We start from the raw sequence: 18,573 nt of genomic DNA, 5'->3' as shown, positions 1-18,573 counted from the left end.
AATCATATAGTGATAACCTTGTGTGAATATGCATGGTTGAATTGTTCTTGTTCATGCTTGTTGTCACTTGATCAGAATTCTGTTCCATCCATGGTTCTAGAAATGTGTTGCAGAAATTGTTATGAATCCCTTGATGAGGGTCATGAAGAAAATTCAATTATATTGCTGAAATTTGGGATTGATATCCTATGTAAATTGGTATTTCAAACTTTGTTGGATTGGCAACGAAGCCAGGTTTTCTTCCTAATTCTTTCTCGACTGAGCCTTTGAATTAGGTTTGCCAATATAATTGGTGTTTGAGTATAATTGTTTATCGTGTGATTTAATCATAATTTTAGTTTAGATGGATGCACATCAAAAATAGGATGGAAATAATGATGATGTTCAATTTGGCAAAATTTCAAGTTTTCATATATGTTGGAAACGAAAATTCTATTATGAATGAAAGATTAGTTTTTGTGATTAATGGAGTTAAATCAATTCTTGCATTATAGTTAAAATAGATCATTCAAATCCTTGGTATATTAAGTTGTAACAAGTCCTTATAGATTTTCTTTGAAAAGAAAAATTTAATCCCCTCTTGGTAATATATCACTTTAAAATTTTATACTTAGAAAATTTAGACCAAAAAAAAAAATACATGCATTGCTTGTAATTATATACTTGGATAAATTTTCAAAAAAAAAAAGTTTTAAGAGAGTAAAAACTCTCTGTCTTTTGTATGGGAGAAACAATTAAGTGATGTTGGGCAACAGAGAATCTCTTGAAGATTCCTTTGATATTCTGTTTGAATAATATAAATATAATTTAATCAATTTTTTAATAGGTGTAAAAGAATTCAAAATAGACTCTTAACATTATAAAAATATCCTAAATATCCTAACTCATACCTATAAAACTTTATATGATAAATGCTCCACCCTTTTCCCTTTGGGGTCACCTTTGTAATGCATTAAAATATGGTTTTTTTTTATAAAAGCTGTTTGGAAGTCAAGTGTACATGGGGGGGTGACATCACCTTGCCCCCCCAACATGACCCATCTTCCCCTCATCATACTAATCGCCTACCTCATGTTGCATGAAGTTGTATTGTTTTAGGCAAGTATATTTTACTTGGTATTTTTCCTTGTTTCCCTTACCTCTTTGAATGCCACCTTTGATGTCCTATGCTGGTTCTAACATGGGGCAGAGTGTTGTCCCAAGGACAGCGCTTGGGAAGCACAGGGCATAGGGAATAGGGTGGGCATAGGATTGTAGGGTGGGGGAGTACAGTGTAGGATAGTTAGTAGAGTAGGGTTTAGTTTTAGTTAGGTGTTAGGGGTTAGGTTAGTATATAGGTTAGTTTACTATCTAAGTTTTTTTTTTTAAATTGTAGTTATTATGTTTTTAAATAAGTTAATGTTAGATGTTAGTTTAGATTAAGTTAAGTTAGTTAGTTTGTTTTATTTTATGTATTTAAATTTGTGTGTGTTTTTTCCCTCATAGTTTGGGAATGACATGGACAAAGAGAGAGAGAGGGGATATAAGAGAGAGATTAGGAGATAGGAGAAAGGGAGAGAGAGAGGGGATATGAGAGAGAGAGAGAGAGAGATATTGGGGGATATGATAGAAAGAGTGAGTGAGATGGAGATAACGAGAGAGACGAAGAGAAGGGGATAATAGAAAGAGAGATGGGAATGGACAAAGAGAGAATGTGTGAGAGAGAGAGAGAGGGGGGGGGGATATGATAGAAAAAGTGAGAGAGATGGAGAGGAAGAGAGAGACGGAGAGAAGGGAATAACAAAAAGAGAGGGGGGGATAGGAAAAAGAGAATTTCAGAGATAGAGAGGATGGGATGGATAGAAGAATTAGAAGATATGATAGAAAAAGTGTGTGTGTGTGTGTGTGTGTGTGTGTGTGTGTGTGTGTGTGTGTGTGTGTGTGTGTGAGAGAGAGAGAGAGAGAGAGAGAGAGAGAGAGAGAGAGAGGGGGGGTTAGGGGATAGAAGAAAGAGAGAGAGAGAGAGAGAGAGAGAGAGAGAGAGAGAGAGAGAGAGAGAGAGAGAGAGAGAGAGAAGGGGATGTGAGAGATAGAGAGTGAGGGGGTTAGGGGATAGAAGAAAGAGAGAGAGAGAGAGAGAGAAAGAGGATATGTGAGTGAGTGTGTGTGTGTGTGTGTGTGTTTGTGTGTGTGAGAGAGAGAGAGAGAGGTGTTGGGGGATAGGGGATAGGGTTATGGCTTGGTGATAGCCTAGGAAAATGACCCAAAGGCTTGGGAGACTTTTTTCCCTCCATTTTTTTCCTTTAGACATTTTTTCATCTTCTAAGATGAATTCTCATCGTTTCCTTCATTAGGTTTTCTAATGCTGAAGTGGGTATTTCTAAAATCACCACCATAATCATACATGCCTTCTTAGATTTCTAAACATATAATTTTTTCTTTTTTGGATAACATTAACATTGTAAAGTTTAATTATTTTTATCAATTCCATGGCATTCCTCATAGACATGTGTCTACCATTTTTTAATAAATTTTTATATATTTATTCAAATTCAAAATAAATTATATATTATTGTTCTACACCTAATTATATACACTTTAAAAGAAATGTTTTCTTTTATTATTATTTTAGTGCAATTTATGCTTAGCACACCAATAGGTAGCAAAATTTTAGGATGTAGTTAGTTCAATAATTCACAATTAAAAAAATACTCAACATAAAATTACAAAAAAATACACAAATTCTAGATATGACTTTTAACTATCATCCTACCAAAGGGATATGCATGATATTAAATATAATTTGGTCTTTTGTGTTGCATGTGAAAGCAACTATGTTATGTTTTCTAAAAAACTATTTTTCATGTGCATAGGGTTTGACCCACCTAACCTTATCCATTTTATCAAAACTCTAGTAGTTTAGAAAGTATATTTAGAGTACTATAATTTATATGTTTTACAAATCTTGTTATTTTTATTAGATGACCCTCAAATGTATCATTCAAGTTTAGGTTTACCTGAGTTTAGAAAAAAGATGTCCACTTATACCCCTCTTTTTGTACACCATCTTGGTGCACTCACCCCATGTTGAAGTAGTTGGAGCCCTAACTACTGAACAACTGAAATAAAAGAAAGATAAAAATTAAGAAATTTTGGAGATTACATCTTCCTTAAGTTATTCAGAGTTTGAAGACATCAAAACATGTACCACATCTAAAAGAATGTGGGATCCCCTATAGAAGATCTATGGAGGAGACAAGAAAATAATGACAACCAAAGTAGAAATTCTACGAGCAAAATTTTGTGAAATGAGAATGCAAGAAGGTGAGACTATAGTCCATTATTTTGCAAGAATCAAATATTTTAAAAATGAAATCAAAGGATAAATAGAATTATTGAAGATGAGACTGTGATCATCAAAGTGTTGAGAACCCTACTGCCTATCTATGATATTAGAGTCTCTACTATATAAGAACAAAGGTGAAATCCTAGTGGTGATCTAACCCTTGAAGGATTGGTTAGTAGATTCATTGCTTTTGAACTTTCAAATTTTGATAATTTCAAATCTAAGAATATTGATTCTTCTTTCAAAGCTAAACTAACACTTAAGAACCTAAATGAAATAAAAAGGTCAAGCATGTTGCTAGTGATAGTGAAACAAATGGTGAAGATCTATAAGAACTTGAAGCATTGTTGGCTAGGAGATTTCACAAGGGCAAAGGAAAATACAAAGGTAAGTTACCCATCATATGTTTTGATCATAATGAAGTTGGCCATATTGTAGCAAGGTGTTAGAGTAGGAAAGCAATATAAATGAAGACAAATCCATAAGTAGGAAAGATGAGAGTAACAAAGGCTTTAAAGACAAGGGAAAGAAATCTTGTTACATTACGGAAGAAGAATGTAATGATGAATCAGATGATCATGATGACATGAAGTTGTCTAAGTTGTCTATGTTTCTATGAAAGATAATTCAGATGAAGATGAGGCAACTATATTGGTACATTATGTAACCAAAAGTGAAAGATAGATGATTGACAATGGATGTTCTCATCACATGACTGGTGACAAAAGTAAGTTTATTATCCTTGAACATTATAATAAAAAGTATTAGATTCGGTAATGATGCACCCTATCTAGTGAAAGGTAAAGGATCAATAAGATTGACAAACAAGATCATGTGTGACAATGGTTACTAGGCGAAAGACCTTAACTATAATCTACTGAGTTTGTCACGATTGAATAGTTTAGGATTCAAAGTTGTATTTTAACATAAGAAGGCTAAGATATATGTTGTTGATGGTGAGCTAATTGGAAGTGGAAATCAACCTAGAGGTAATCTATTTTATCTTAACATGAATGAAGCTACTCATCTTGTTATACAATTTGATGATGTGTGGCTATGGCACAAAAGATTATGTCATGTAAATATTAAGAACTTGATAAGTATCAGTAAGACGAAAAGAGTAAGAGGTTTTCCAAAAATAAAGAAACCTGATAATGTGATTTGTAAACTATGTCAGTTAGGCAAGCTGATAAAGTCTAGTTTTAAGAGTAAGACTCATACTTCAAAAGAAATTTTGCAATTAGTTCATGCTGATCTATGTGGACTAATTGATGTGCAAAGATAAAAAGGTGACAAGTATTTTATTACATTTGTTTATGATTACACTAGAATGATGACACTTATGTCTTTGAGAGAAAAATATGATGCTTTTCAAATGTTTAAGATGTATATGCCAAAAGTTGAAAAGGAAATTGGTAAAATTTTGAAATGTCTGAGATCTAACAAAGGAGTATAATTTACATCAAATGAATTCAATAACTTCTACAATGAAAGAGGAATCAAATGACAAACTTCTATGACTAGGGCCCCTCCACAAAATGGGATAGCTTAAAGGAGGAATAGATATGTTACGAATTGTGCTAGAACACTAATGATGGAGAAGAATGTTGCTTTAAATATTAGATAGAAGTTGTTATTACAAATTTTTGTTATCATAAATTATAATGATACTACATAAGGGGAGTATCCTAAGCATTGAAGAGTATTGATATGTGGCATTCATGACTGCATTTGTCATTGATGCCAACATAGAAGTGATTCTATTAAGACTAGAAGAATAATGCTCAATAATTTTAGTATGCACATAAGCTAATGAAGTTTTAGATGATATGTGGGGGAGGGAATGTTCCTAAAGTTTCCTTGATGATGTGGTTTAAAGGAAAAACACTTATTTCACTAGAAGTAGCGTAGAAACAAAGCATCTATTTGGCAATTTTTGATGTAATGAATGTGACGCATAGATAAAAATGATGGAGAATAGTTGTGTGATGATTTCAGCATGTGTGCAATATGTGGTTTCATGTGTGTGAAACTTTTTATAGACTGTGAGCCAATAGTGTTGTGAATTGGTTAATTATCTTATTTTAATTAATTAGGAAAGCCTCAAGGCTGACTCAAGGAATTATTATGAAGATATGGTATAAGGGAAAGTTATTTTCCTTTTTTGTAAAGAGAATTTGATTTAGAAGATCAAGTACAATGAAAAGTATTAGTGCATAGCTCGAGAAGGGGTATAATGCTTACTGAATGTGTGTAAGCAGTCCAAGGGATCATTGACCACATAATATGAGATCTAGTTATAAGATTTGAAGGAGAACAATATGGTTGAAAAGATAAAGATGAAGGAAGGAAGTACATTTTAGTTATATTATTGTGCAAGGAATAAAATAGGGATTATTTGGAAAGTGGGTTCTTTGATCTTAACCTTGAAGTTTTTTGGGTAGTGGGTCTACTTGTCTTCCACAACTCTTAATAGGATTGGAATCTTCTAATAGGGATTCAAAGTCTCCTAACAAGGAGTCATAAGTACTGAATGTTGTAATAGACTCCTAATAGGGTCTATCATCTAATAAGGAATATTTATATTAGTACATCATCTTGTGGGTACCATCCCCACCATGGTTTTCCCTCTGATCAAGGGTTGCACTAGTTAACATATTTGGTGTTAATTGTGCAAGAGTATCCTTATGTGGTTTCATTTTATATTACTCGTATGATTAAGTTTATTTAAGGTTAATAATTATTAGGGTAGTTGGATAACTGATTCACCCACCCCAACTTCCCTCTCATTAATATCAGTGGACTATATATTCTAACAATTGGTATCAAAGCATCAGGTCCTTGAAGATAAGGCTTAGCATCTTTGACAGATCAATGTCAAATATGTTCATAAAAGATAGGCTGAGATTCAATGGGGTGAACTATGATAGTTGGAAGGAAAAGATGAGGACTTGTTTGCTATCCATGGGTTAAGGATATTGGCTTTTCATGAAAGCTAAGAAGGAAATTGTTGATGAATCAAAGCTAGATGAATGCAATGAGGGAGAAAGAGATTTGTTCATGTGTAACATGAGAGCTAGAGAAGCCCTAATATTAGCTCTTCTAGAGAATGAACACAATTAGGTAAAGACATTTCAAACTTCTCATGAAATTTGGAAATCATTAGAAGTTACTTTTGAAGGTGATGATCACATAAAAGAATGAAATTATAAAGTTTGATTTGTGCTCAAGATGCTAAGATGATGGAAGATGAGTCCCTTAGAAATTATGTAAGAAGAATATCAAAAATTGTTGCAAGTATTCAATCTCTTGGTGGAACTAAAAATGATGTTGAGGTTATATGGAAGATCTTGAAAAGTATATCACCACCATTCAAGAAAATAACTTAGATGATTCAACTACTAATGCCTTGCACCAAAGATTTCACAAAGGAAACTTTGCTTGGAAGATTAGAATCTACAGACATAGAAATGAGATAGTCTGGAGAATTAGCCAGATTTGAGGCAACCTTTAGTTCTATGCACATTCAACCTAATCTATCAAGAAGTACAAGTGCAAGAGGAGACTTTGCTAGTAGTAGATCTAAAGAAGATAAGAAGAGGAATAGCCCTTTTGGTAAGCAGAGAAAAAGATGGTAAGAAAATATGTAAGTGTTGGACTTGTGATGAATATGATCATTTTTCATCTAAATGTCCTAAAAGAGAGAAAAATTTTAGAGGAAAATTCAAGCCTACAAAAGGTAAGGATATCTATTATTTATATGCTAATGACAAAGAATCTTATAAAGAGGACAAAACTAAAAGTGATGATGAATTAGGATTTATGGCTATTAAGGAAGATAATCTTGATAGAAAAATTAGAGAAGAAAGAGCTCTAGTTACCCAAGTTGAGAAGAAATTAGATTGGATAATTAACAATGGATGTTTACATCACATGACTAGTCATATGAACAAATTTGTTAAGTTTAGAAATATTGATGGAGGTATTGTTAGAGTTGTTAACAATTTAACATGTCATATTATAGGGATTGGATCTATCACTCTTGATAGTAAAACTAATAGAGATGATGTGTACTTTGTTGATGGTTTGAAACATAATTTGTTAAGTGTTGGATAGTTGGTAGACAAGGGATATATATTTTAGTTCACAGAGAAGACAAGCATTATCAAAGACAAAGATGGTAAGCTAATTAGTACTAAAACCAGATCCAAAGTAATGTATTTCAATTGAATCCTACTAAGATAACATGTTTGGTTGAAAAGTTTGATAATAGTTGGTTATGGCATAGAAGGTCCTAACATATAAACTTTATAATATTGTGAAAGTTAGCAGTACATTTGTAGTGAGAGGTCTGCCTAACATTATTAAACCCACTAATGTTGTCTACAAGGAATGTATTTTGGCTAAGCAGAGGATAGTGTCTTTTCCTAGCAAAAAGTTCTCCACTATAGATAAATTGGAGATTGTTCACTCAGAACTGAGTGGTCCTACAAGAACCATAGGATTTTATGGTGAAAGGTACTTTATGATTTTTGTTGATGATTTTACTACGATGATGTGGGTAGAATTTCTTAAAGAAACATCTAAAGCTTTTGAGAAATTTAAGACATTCAATAATATAGTTCAAAATGAATCTAGTGTTAAGATTAAGTGTTTAAGATCAGATAGAGGAGGAGAGTTCACAAACAGTTCAACTTGTTATGTGAAGAGAATGGAATCAAAATATAGTTATCTTCGCTTAGAACACCTGAATAGAATGGGATTGCTAAAAGAAAGAACAAATCAGTAGTAGAAGTAGCAAGAGTGATGTTGTTTGAGAATAACGTCTCAAAGAGATTTTGGAGAGAGGTAGTTAACACTTCAGTATATACTCTGAATAGAGTACAAATCAAAAAAGGTATGAGCAAGACACCTTATGATTTGGTCACTTACGATCAGTCAAGTATTTCAAATTTTTTGTAAGTGTTACATAAAGAGATATGATGATATTAGTAAGTTTGATCCTAGAAGTGATGAAGGTATCTTTCCTTGTTACTCATTCAAAATCAAAGAATATTGAGGTTTCAACTACAAAACTAAGACAATAGTTGAGTGCACAAATGTAAGGATTGATGAAAAGTTTGTACTATTGAGAAGATGGTAGATTATAATTCTGATGAAGAAGAGGATAATTCTAGAATTATTAGAAATAATGATGAAGTTCTTTTTAAAACTAACAATGATTTGCAGAATGATGTATCTATTGAGCATATGGAAGATCGAAGATCTGAGCCTAAAGAAGAGATAAGAGTTGAGATGTCAACTCATACTTCCAGCAAAAATATGACAAAAAATCACCCTCCAGAGTAGATGATTGGGAGAAAGGATAAAGGTTTGATGACAAGGAATAGAGTGAATGAGGAATTATGTCTAATTGTTCAAGTGGAACCTAAGAGCACAAATGAAGCATGTAAGGATGATCACTGGGTGTAAGCTATGAAAGAAGAACTAGATTAGATTGAGAAGAATGAGACATGGGAATTAGTGCCTAGACTTAAAGACAAGAATGTGGTAGGAACCAAATGGGTAGAAAAAAAAAAGATGAATGAGAAAGGAGAGGTTGTGAGAAACAAGGCCAAACTTGTTTTCAAAGGTTACACATACTAGGAAGGAATAAATTATAAAGAAACCTATGTAGCTATGGAACAAATGGAATCGGTAAGGATGTTCTTGTCTTATGTAGCAAGAAATAATTTAAAGGTTTATCAAGTGGATATCAAGTTATCTTTTCTAAATGGAGAACTTGAAGAAGAAGTCTACATTGAGAAACCTAATGGATCCCTCTGACAAAAGATACAGATTTTGTATGTAAACTAAGGAAAGCATTGTATTGTCTAAAGTAAGCACCTAGAATGTAGTATGCAAGGTTGGTCAGATATTTATCAAAACTTGGATTTATCAAAGGTACAAAAAATGGTAATTTGTATTTAAGGAAAACTAATGATGGCCTATTTATCATTGTAGTATTTGTGAATGACAAAATATTTGGATGAAATGATGAAGAAAGTGACAAGTTTGCTAAAGAGATGAAAAATGAATTTGAAATGAGCATGATAGGAGAAATAAAGATTTTCCTAGGATTGCAAATTCTATAGAACAAAGATGGGATATTTATTTCACAAACTAAGAATCTGAAATATTTGTTCAAAATATTTGGTTTGGAAAATTGCAAACCTATTGGTACATCCATGATAATTGGTCACATGTTATCTAGTAAAGATGAGACACCTATAGTTGAGTAGAAGAAGTATAGATCTATGATTGGAAGATTACAATATCTAACTCACAATAGACTAGATATAAAAAGTGTAGTTAGGATTGTGGCAAGATTCTAAGCCAATCTAAAAGAGTATCATTATGCAATAGTAAAGAGGATGCTCAAATATTTGAAAGGTACATTTGATTATGGAATTTGGAATGATAGATCAAGTGATTTGACCTTGTGCACATATATTGAGGCAGATTGGGTATGCAATGTAGATGATAGAAAGAGCACCAGTGGTGGAACATTCTTTCTTGGAGGAAGATTAGTTTCTTGGTTGAGAAAGAAACAAGATTCCATATCAAAGTACAACTAACACAGAGTATGTTGCAACAAAAAATAGCTATAATCAAGTTGTGTGGATGAAACACATATTGAAAGATATTGTGATATGGTTCATAGAACCTATTTACTATGATAAAAAAAATAATGTATGTCTAAGGATCTAGTATTGTATGCTAAGACCAAGTGCATATCCATAAAGTATCATGTTTTGGGTAAAAGCACAAACCTGTGTTACCTTTTATAAAGAAAAGTGATATCAGAATGTGACAATTCAACATTAATGACAAAAAAAATGGTATTTGCGTTTAAAATATGAAGATGATGTAAACTGATGAAATGTGTAGAATTGTATGAATTTTATGCCTATAATTTTTATTATTTTTTTGACTAAGAATTTATTCATTTTATTTTATTTTGAAGTCCCTTTTTTAACTGTAAAAAATATAGGATGTAGTTCCCGTCAAACAAGTATGTGCAAATCATCTTTTTTTGTTATGATTTTAAAATATTTTATAGATGACATGTATAGCTAGTGCACAAAAAAAGAAATAATTATTTTTTATGTATATTTTCTTTGTTATAAGTACTCAAGTTTGACCTTGTTAGAATCCAATAGTTTTTTCCTCCCGTCAAAACTTCCCTATCAAATCTATACCTTCTTGAAAAAAAATTACATATTCATGAAGAAGATTCTCTCCTCTAGTGATAAATATTTTTATTTTATTTTTTTGATATGATTTACTATTTTTTTTCATTTTTTGAGAGAGCATCTTCTGAAATGTTGAAATATCGACTTATAATATTTTTAGATTATAGCATATTATAACTAATCAAAACACTCAAAAATTTATATAATGATGATATTGAATCTAAAATCTATAAAAGGGTATTTTTAGTTTCTTTTAAAAATTGAGTTTTGATAGAGAAATGAGATTTGACCAAAACAGGTTTTTGTATCACAAATGGTGACACAGATCTATGCTTTTACCCTTTTGAGAGAAAAGATAATAGAGAAGGAAATAAGGTTACAGTATGTAAGCACTAAAGATCAAATTGTAGATATCTTTACAAAGCCATTGTCTAAAGATACTTTTGATTACCTAAGAGGTAAGCTAGGGATTATGCCCCTGCCTACATCAGAGTAGTTGATGCAAGGAGTGCATAGGTCCAGTGGTATAGAGCACTATGGTTAGACTGGACTGAATGTTGATGCTTCCTAAATGGGGGAGTATCTAATATGTACTAAGTCATGAAGGACTCTTGGTAATTAGTAACTGGTATTGAATAGTGTATATGGACACTCAAGCTAGTTAATGATTAGAGTAGCTAATTAGCAATTGGTATGTAACAATTAGTATTATGATTGAAACCTTTGACATCAATGCCAATGGGGGAGATAATGTACATGAAAAAAACATTGAGAGAATGTACATAAGAAGTGAGAAGAGAAGCACCTATTGAGATGACAATGAGGGAGAGTTATCTCTTTAGGGACATTTAGAAATATTCATGTAAGTGCACATTTAGAAATACAAGTGCACAGAAGGAAGTGCAAGTGCGCATATGTAACTAGAGAGTTTTGAAAGTTGTTTACTATAAACAACTTTTGCTGATCCTAAAAGAAGAAGAAGAATAGTATAATGCTCTAGAAGATTTCAAATTGATTATGAGAATTTGAGAAGATGACATCAACAAAGTACAATTTGGTATTTTTCAAACGTAGATGTTTTTCATCTATGTTTCCATCAATGCCAAAAGGGGAGATTGTTACCATGAGTACTAATGATACTTCATTGGGGAAGTATCATAATCATTGAAGAGTATTGATATGTTACATTCATGACTATATTTGTCATTGATGCCAACATAAAAATGATTCTGTTACGTGGAAGAATAGTAGTAAGTAATTTTAGTATGTACAGAAGCTAAAGAATTTTTAGATGATGTGTATTTGAGGTCATGCTGTTGAGGTTGTCTTGATGATGTGGTGTAAAGGAAAAAGTCTGATTTGTTGTTGTATGAAAGTTACACTTGTTCACTAGATAATAGTGATAGAGAATAGCGACGTGATGATGCCAATATATACGCAAGACATAGTTTCACATGTGTGAAGTTTCGTATACATTGTGAGTTAAGAGTATTGTGAATTAATTATTTATCTTATTTTAATTAATTGGGAAAGCATCAAGGCTGACTCAAGGAATTATTATGAGGATATGGTATAAAAGAAAGTCATTTTCCTTGTTTGAAGGATCAAGTGGAATGTGCAGTATTAGTGCACAACTCAAGAAGGAGAAAAATGCTTACTAAATGCATGTAAGTGATCTAAGGGATCATTGGATGTGTATTATGAGATCTGGTTACAAGATCTGAAGGAGTAGAATTCTAGTTGATAGGATAGGGACAAAGGAAGCAAGTACATTTTAGTTCTATTATTCTATAAGGAATAATATATAGATCATTTGGACAGTGGGTTCTTTGATCTTAACTTTGAAGCTATTTGGGCAGTACGCCCATCTATCTTCCATAACTCCTAATAGGGTTGGCACAACTCCTTATAAGGTTGGAATCTCCTAACAAATATTCAAAGTCTCCTAACATGGAATCATATGTATTGAATGTTGTAACAATGAATATTTATATTAGTACATAATCTTGTGGGTACCATCCCCAGTAGAGTTTTTCCTTTGATCAAGGGTTTCCCTAGTTAATATATCTAGTGTTAATTGTGCATGAGTATCTTGTTGTGGTTTCAGCTTATATTACTCACATGGTTAATTTTGTTTAAGGTTAATAATTGTTATGGTAGTTGGATAATTAATTTACCCCCCACCCATTAGTTATATCAATGGATTGTATATTCTAACACTTTCTATACCTTGAACTAAGTACAAGTCAAGAGAGGTATAAATTTCACACCTTATGAATTATGGTATCGATACACACCCAATGTAAAATATTTTATGGTATTTAGAAGAAAGTATTACATTCTTAAGGATGGTAGATATGGTAAATCTGATGCTAAAAGTGAAGAAGGTATATTTGTAGGTTATTTCACAAGAAGTAAAGCTTATAAGTGTTTAAATACTAACACTAAGAAAGTTGTGGAAAGTGAAAATATAAAATTTGATTAATATATAGAAATACATGAAGATGAACAAAAGAAGGAACTTGAGAATTACAAAACCTTTATGTACTCCTATAAAGGCATGTTTTCTAATGCTAATGATATTGTAAATCAAGCTGTTAATCAACAAGAATTAATGACTATGAAGTCACATACAATGTGTGTCAAGTTGCATTCATGAATGACCTATTGTTGAAAGAAGAACATAGCCAATATTATCAAAATATGTTAGAAGATATCATCCTACTGATGAAATCATTGGAGAAAAAGAGGATGGACCAATGACAAGGAATAAATTAAGGAATGAGACATGTAAAGGTAACCTTGAAGACTTTTTGTATGAAAGATTCAAGAGCAGTTAGCACGCCCATGGTGATAGGACATAAAATATCTAAAAATAATTATTCTATTAAACTAAATCAAACATTGTACAAGTCTATGATTGGAAAATTACATGTTGTTCATAGAAGACCTGACATTGCACTAGCTATTGGCATTGTTGCAAGATTTTTTGAAAATTTGAAGTAGAATCACTTAATGACTATTAAAAGGATTATGAGATACTTAAAAAGTACATTTCCTTTGTGTCTTAATGGCCAGGTAGAAAATTGCATTTCCTTTTTAGAACACACTAAATATTAAATGCATGATTTAAGTAACTTTCCACAAACTTATAAGATGCCACCTACACCCCTCGATAAATAAAAAAACACAACCATTTTTCCATTTTATTTATTTTTTATTATTTTTTTTCTAACTTTTGTCTCTTTTTCTCTCCATGTTTAAAAAAAATTACTTTCAAAATGTCCCCTTTTACTTTTGATGTAAGATGCTCTTACATCAAAGGTGCTACTACATTTGGTGGTTGAAGGAATGAACCCACAATTGGCATACTATGCAAGAAGGCTTAAGGAGATGAAGACTTGTAGGGTGAAAAAAATATTCAAGACAAAGAGGAATAAATGCCAAGCAAAATGGAGGACTAAATGACAGATCTTGTCATGCCCAAAATACGGGGCAAAAACACACAAGAATTTTTTAAAGAAAATTTAAATGTACTATGTTAATACCAGTTGACTAAAGACATACATAAGTCACATTAGGTTTTGACACAATCTTATAAGTTCATTTTACAAGATAAATGATGGTACAATGAAATGTAGATAAAGGTTTCCCTAATAACACGTTAAGACTATATTTTAGTTTATATCTAAATGTGTAGGATTAAATCATTTCATTTTAAACATTCATTATTTAATCGATTTCAACAACTGTTTATATTACATTAGGCCCTAGCATAACATCCCCATTAACTATCTTTACTAGATAACTCATCATTTAAATCAATCTTAATTTTCACTGCATTAATATTAACAAGATTAATGTTGTCAATAGTATTTTAAACATTAGTAATATTAATTAAATCTTACATGATTAAAAAAATATATGTTTTGATTAAATTCAAATTAATCTAGAACAATATTAATTTTATTTACTTTTAAAATATTACACACGCTAAACAACAATATAATATATTTACAAATTAACTAACTACTAAAACATAATTTAAAACTAATAATAGTCAAATCTAATAAAATATCTAACACTGACAATATAATTAATATAGATAAATAAAACAAAATTAATCTAAACACATAATACAAAAAGAACTTATCAACACACTAACATTTATCTATAAATCACCTTTACTAAATTCTAACATCTAAACATATTCTAACATTAAAAATTAACAACTAATTTAACTTACTAATTAAGAACTAATTCTAATTTAACACTAATTACTAACATCAAATCTTAAAAACATGTCTTAACATCTAAAACAACTAATTCAACATCTAACAATTAACTTATACTTACTAAATACTAATTAAACTACACATCTAACTCTAGCTAAACTAACCTACCTAACCCAAACCCAACAACCTTAACCATCTTTAACACCTTATCCTAAAGACTTGGGCAGATTCCTAGGTGTTTGCATGTGACCCAAAGACAACCTAGTGCCTTTTCAAAAAAGTGATTTCGACTTGTATTTACTTAGGCACCTATCCCCATGCATGGTTTGAACAATACGGGGGAAGGTAAATTCAGCTCCATTCAATGTAATTTCAAAACAACCAAACTTTATCTCCTTCCTTTTCATGTCATGTGGGTGGGTTAGAAAGAACGAAAGGGTGTGAATTCCTTAGAGGTGGAGGGATGATGTCACCTCCTTTAATGCATGGACTATGGTAAAGGGTATAAAGTTTAGTGGGTGGTAGGATAGAAATAGGATAAAATATGTATTATTTTTTTCCTTCTTTATTCAAATTTTAAGGTTACTATATTTATAAATTATATAATTATTATTATTTTTTAAATGGTATCAAAGATGGAATCAAAGGGAATATTTTCTATCGAAAGAGAATTTATAATTTTTCCATACAAAGAGTAGAGAGCTTTTTGCTCTAAGATGGTAATTTTTTTTTTCAAATCCTTTTTTTTTTCCCCCTAAGTGTTGGATTTTTAAATGCAATTAAATTTACATGACAAGGGGGATTTTTTTTCTAGTTGGATTATAACATAGAGTTTAATGTTGTTTTGATACGATAACATAGGTTTATTTCTCCTTTCCACCAATTATGAAATACAACATGAAATTCCATTTACATAATCAAATTTTCTTAACATGGTTCAAAATCAAAATTGCATGGCTTTATATATATCATCATTTTGTCTAATTACCATTTAAACATATGAATACAAATTTGAATTATAGGAATGCCATAGGAAATGTAAAACATCATTACATCCATTTACTGATAAACATATGCGTATAAATTTAATCACACGGCATATCATATGAAAGGAAAATACTCCATTTTTATTCAATCATCTGATTCAAGGACTCCCTCGAGAAAGAACTAGGAAAGAAACTCGAGATTATAATCATTTCAAAAATAAGCTTAACAATAACTTTTTAAAATATGATCATTATCTTAAGGAGAAATCTCCCAACACATTTGAATTGAAAACAACAACTTGGAGTTTTTTCTTGGCTCCATAACAAAGTAACCACTATGAAATCTACAAATTTCAACAAGATATTCATTAAGAAAATGAAACTAACCATGACACAAATAGTTTTAATGAAGATAATAAACCATTTACTCCCATCCCAAGTTTGCACAATAGGTTCATTATCGAACCAAACTAGGGAGAAGGTGGTTTTTTTTGCATAGGAGAAGTTGGTCATGATACCATAGAAGATGCCCTTTTGAGGCTATAATCACCAAAAAATCCATTCTTTCACTTCTCAATTTCTAAAAAAAAAAACATAGTTTGTACTAATGATTAGGGGCCCATATCACCCTAATTTCTCCTTTTCCTCATCATGAGGAGAGACTCTGCACTATTGAATTACAACTGAAGCCCTCCTCTCGTACATGGCCACTTCTTCCCTATCTAAGGGTGAGTAATGCCAACACAACCCTTACAATTTTTCCTCAAAATTCAAAATGTAACAAATGAAGGAAAAAATTTAGAGAAAATCCATCACAATCCCATCCCTAACATGTTTATACATATGAACAAAAACATGCAACAACCTATTTTAAGAAATGAAACACATCATGAAGACATGAACTTGAAGGATTCCTACCTTCACAAATGGTTATGAAAAACTAAAATTTAAGAAGAGTTATCCTTCCTTCTCCTTCAATCCTAGATTTACTCTTGAGATGTGTAGATTGAGTGAACACTCTTCCACCCTAAAATCTGTCACTAAATAGGCTCCTAACTTAACCACGTTCAAAATACAATAACTCTCAATTTGACTAAGTCTTCTAGAGTCTTCTAACTTAACCTCATCATTAAGAAAAACTTTAAGGTAGAGTAAAAACTTGTCCAACTCATGGTGAAGTTCCAATTTTTGCACTAATGCAAAAAAGGGATATTTGGGTGGTCACAAAAGTCAACGAAAGGGCCTAGAGGAGTGGAAAATTCCTCCAACCCATACATATACCCCCTAGGCACTTATTTTTCATAATTTTTGGCCTCTAGGACTATTTAGGGACCTATTAAATTTCTTGAAATATTTGGACTTCTCTAGAAACCATAGGAATGCAAACTTATCGCTAAATCCTAATTAGGGTAATTAATCTAGATTACTAACAAATTAGTATTAGGTCACTAACCTAGTCCAAATCATATTATTGGGTTACTTAGCTAACCCTAATTATCATATTGAAATGCATATATGAATCATGAATGTCAAGTGACACTATAAGATCACTGTTACAAAACCTTAAACATTTTATGATTACAAAATGATACATACATTCAAATTACAATACAAATAAACTATGAAACAACAGGGTATGCATCTTTCATTAGACTCAACCCTAGTTTTTACAAATTGTACATAGGGTCGAGTTCTAATTCTCTATTAGATTTCCCAGCTAATAATTTTGCACACTCATTTTACACATTAGTAGCTTGAGAAAAATAACATGTATATAAATAAAATGCATCATGATAATTACATAAATTAACACATAAATCTTTTGTATAATTAATTTTTTATCTCATTTATGCTTATATATTTAACCATTAAAAATTGCATAATCAAAGTGTTAATCATATTCCTAATTCTGCATTCACTTACTATACTACATCATCAGTATGCATGTTCATAAAACATTAAATAACATAATTAAATATCTCAAAGTAAAACATCACATGACATAAAATAGCATAATAATGTCTAGTCTATCTGACAATGTCTCGACATATCAAGTCATGAAGTGTCAAAATAATAATGTATCAGCTATAATATGATAGGTCAAGGCAAGACCTCAAATCCTCCCCCACTAGGCATGAACTTCCTCCTAAAGTTCATCAAAAAGATATGGGTATTGAGATCTCATCTATGTTGCATCCTCTCATGAAGTTGTGACCTCATCATAACAATCCCACTGGACCCTAACTTAGTCTAGTTCTCAAACTCAAAGAGCTAGGGTACGTTGGGCAATAATACAGATAAGGTCTAACACTAACTGCATGTCTAACTCCACCTGCAAGGAATTACAATCTATAATGTGAGACTCATCATAAATGTATCCTCTAAGTACTGAAATGTGAAACACATCATGGATGCATGACAAGATAGGTGGAAAGGCTAGATAGTATACAACTAGTCCTATCCTCTCTAGGGTCTTAAATGGTCAAATGAATTGGGATGCCAACTTAGAGCCTTAGACTCTTGCATGGTCACACCATCAAGAAGACTCTATCTCCAACTTTATAGTCTCGATCTATCCTTTTCCTATCAACATACTTCATTTTCCTATCATGTGCCCCTCTTAGGCATTATCTAATCAAGGTCACCTAATAGTCCATCTCTCTGACTAACTAAGGGCCAATAAACACTCTATCCTTGATCCTATCCACATTCAAGGGTGTTCTACAAAGTCTTCCATACAAGGCCACATAAAGTGGCATATCTGTGGAGGAATGGTGCCCATTTTTATAGGA

The sequence above is a fragment of the Cupressus sempervirens genome, chromosome 7 (genome assembly GCF_028749045.1).
Source record: "Cupressus sempervirens isolate cs-2001-9-10 chromosome 7, ASM2874904v1, whole genome shotgun sequence".
NCBI lineage: Eukaryota > Viridiplantae > Streptophyta > Pinopsida > Cupressales > Cupressaceae > Cupressus > Cupressus sempervirens.
This window is presented reverse-complemented; position numbering follows the sequence as displayed.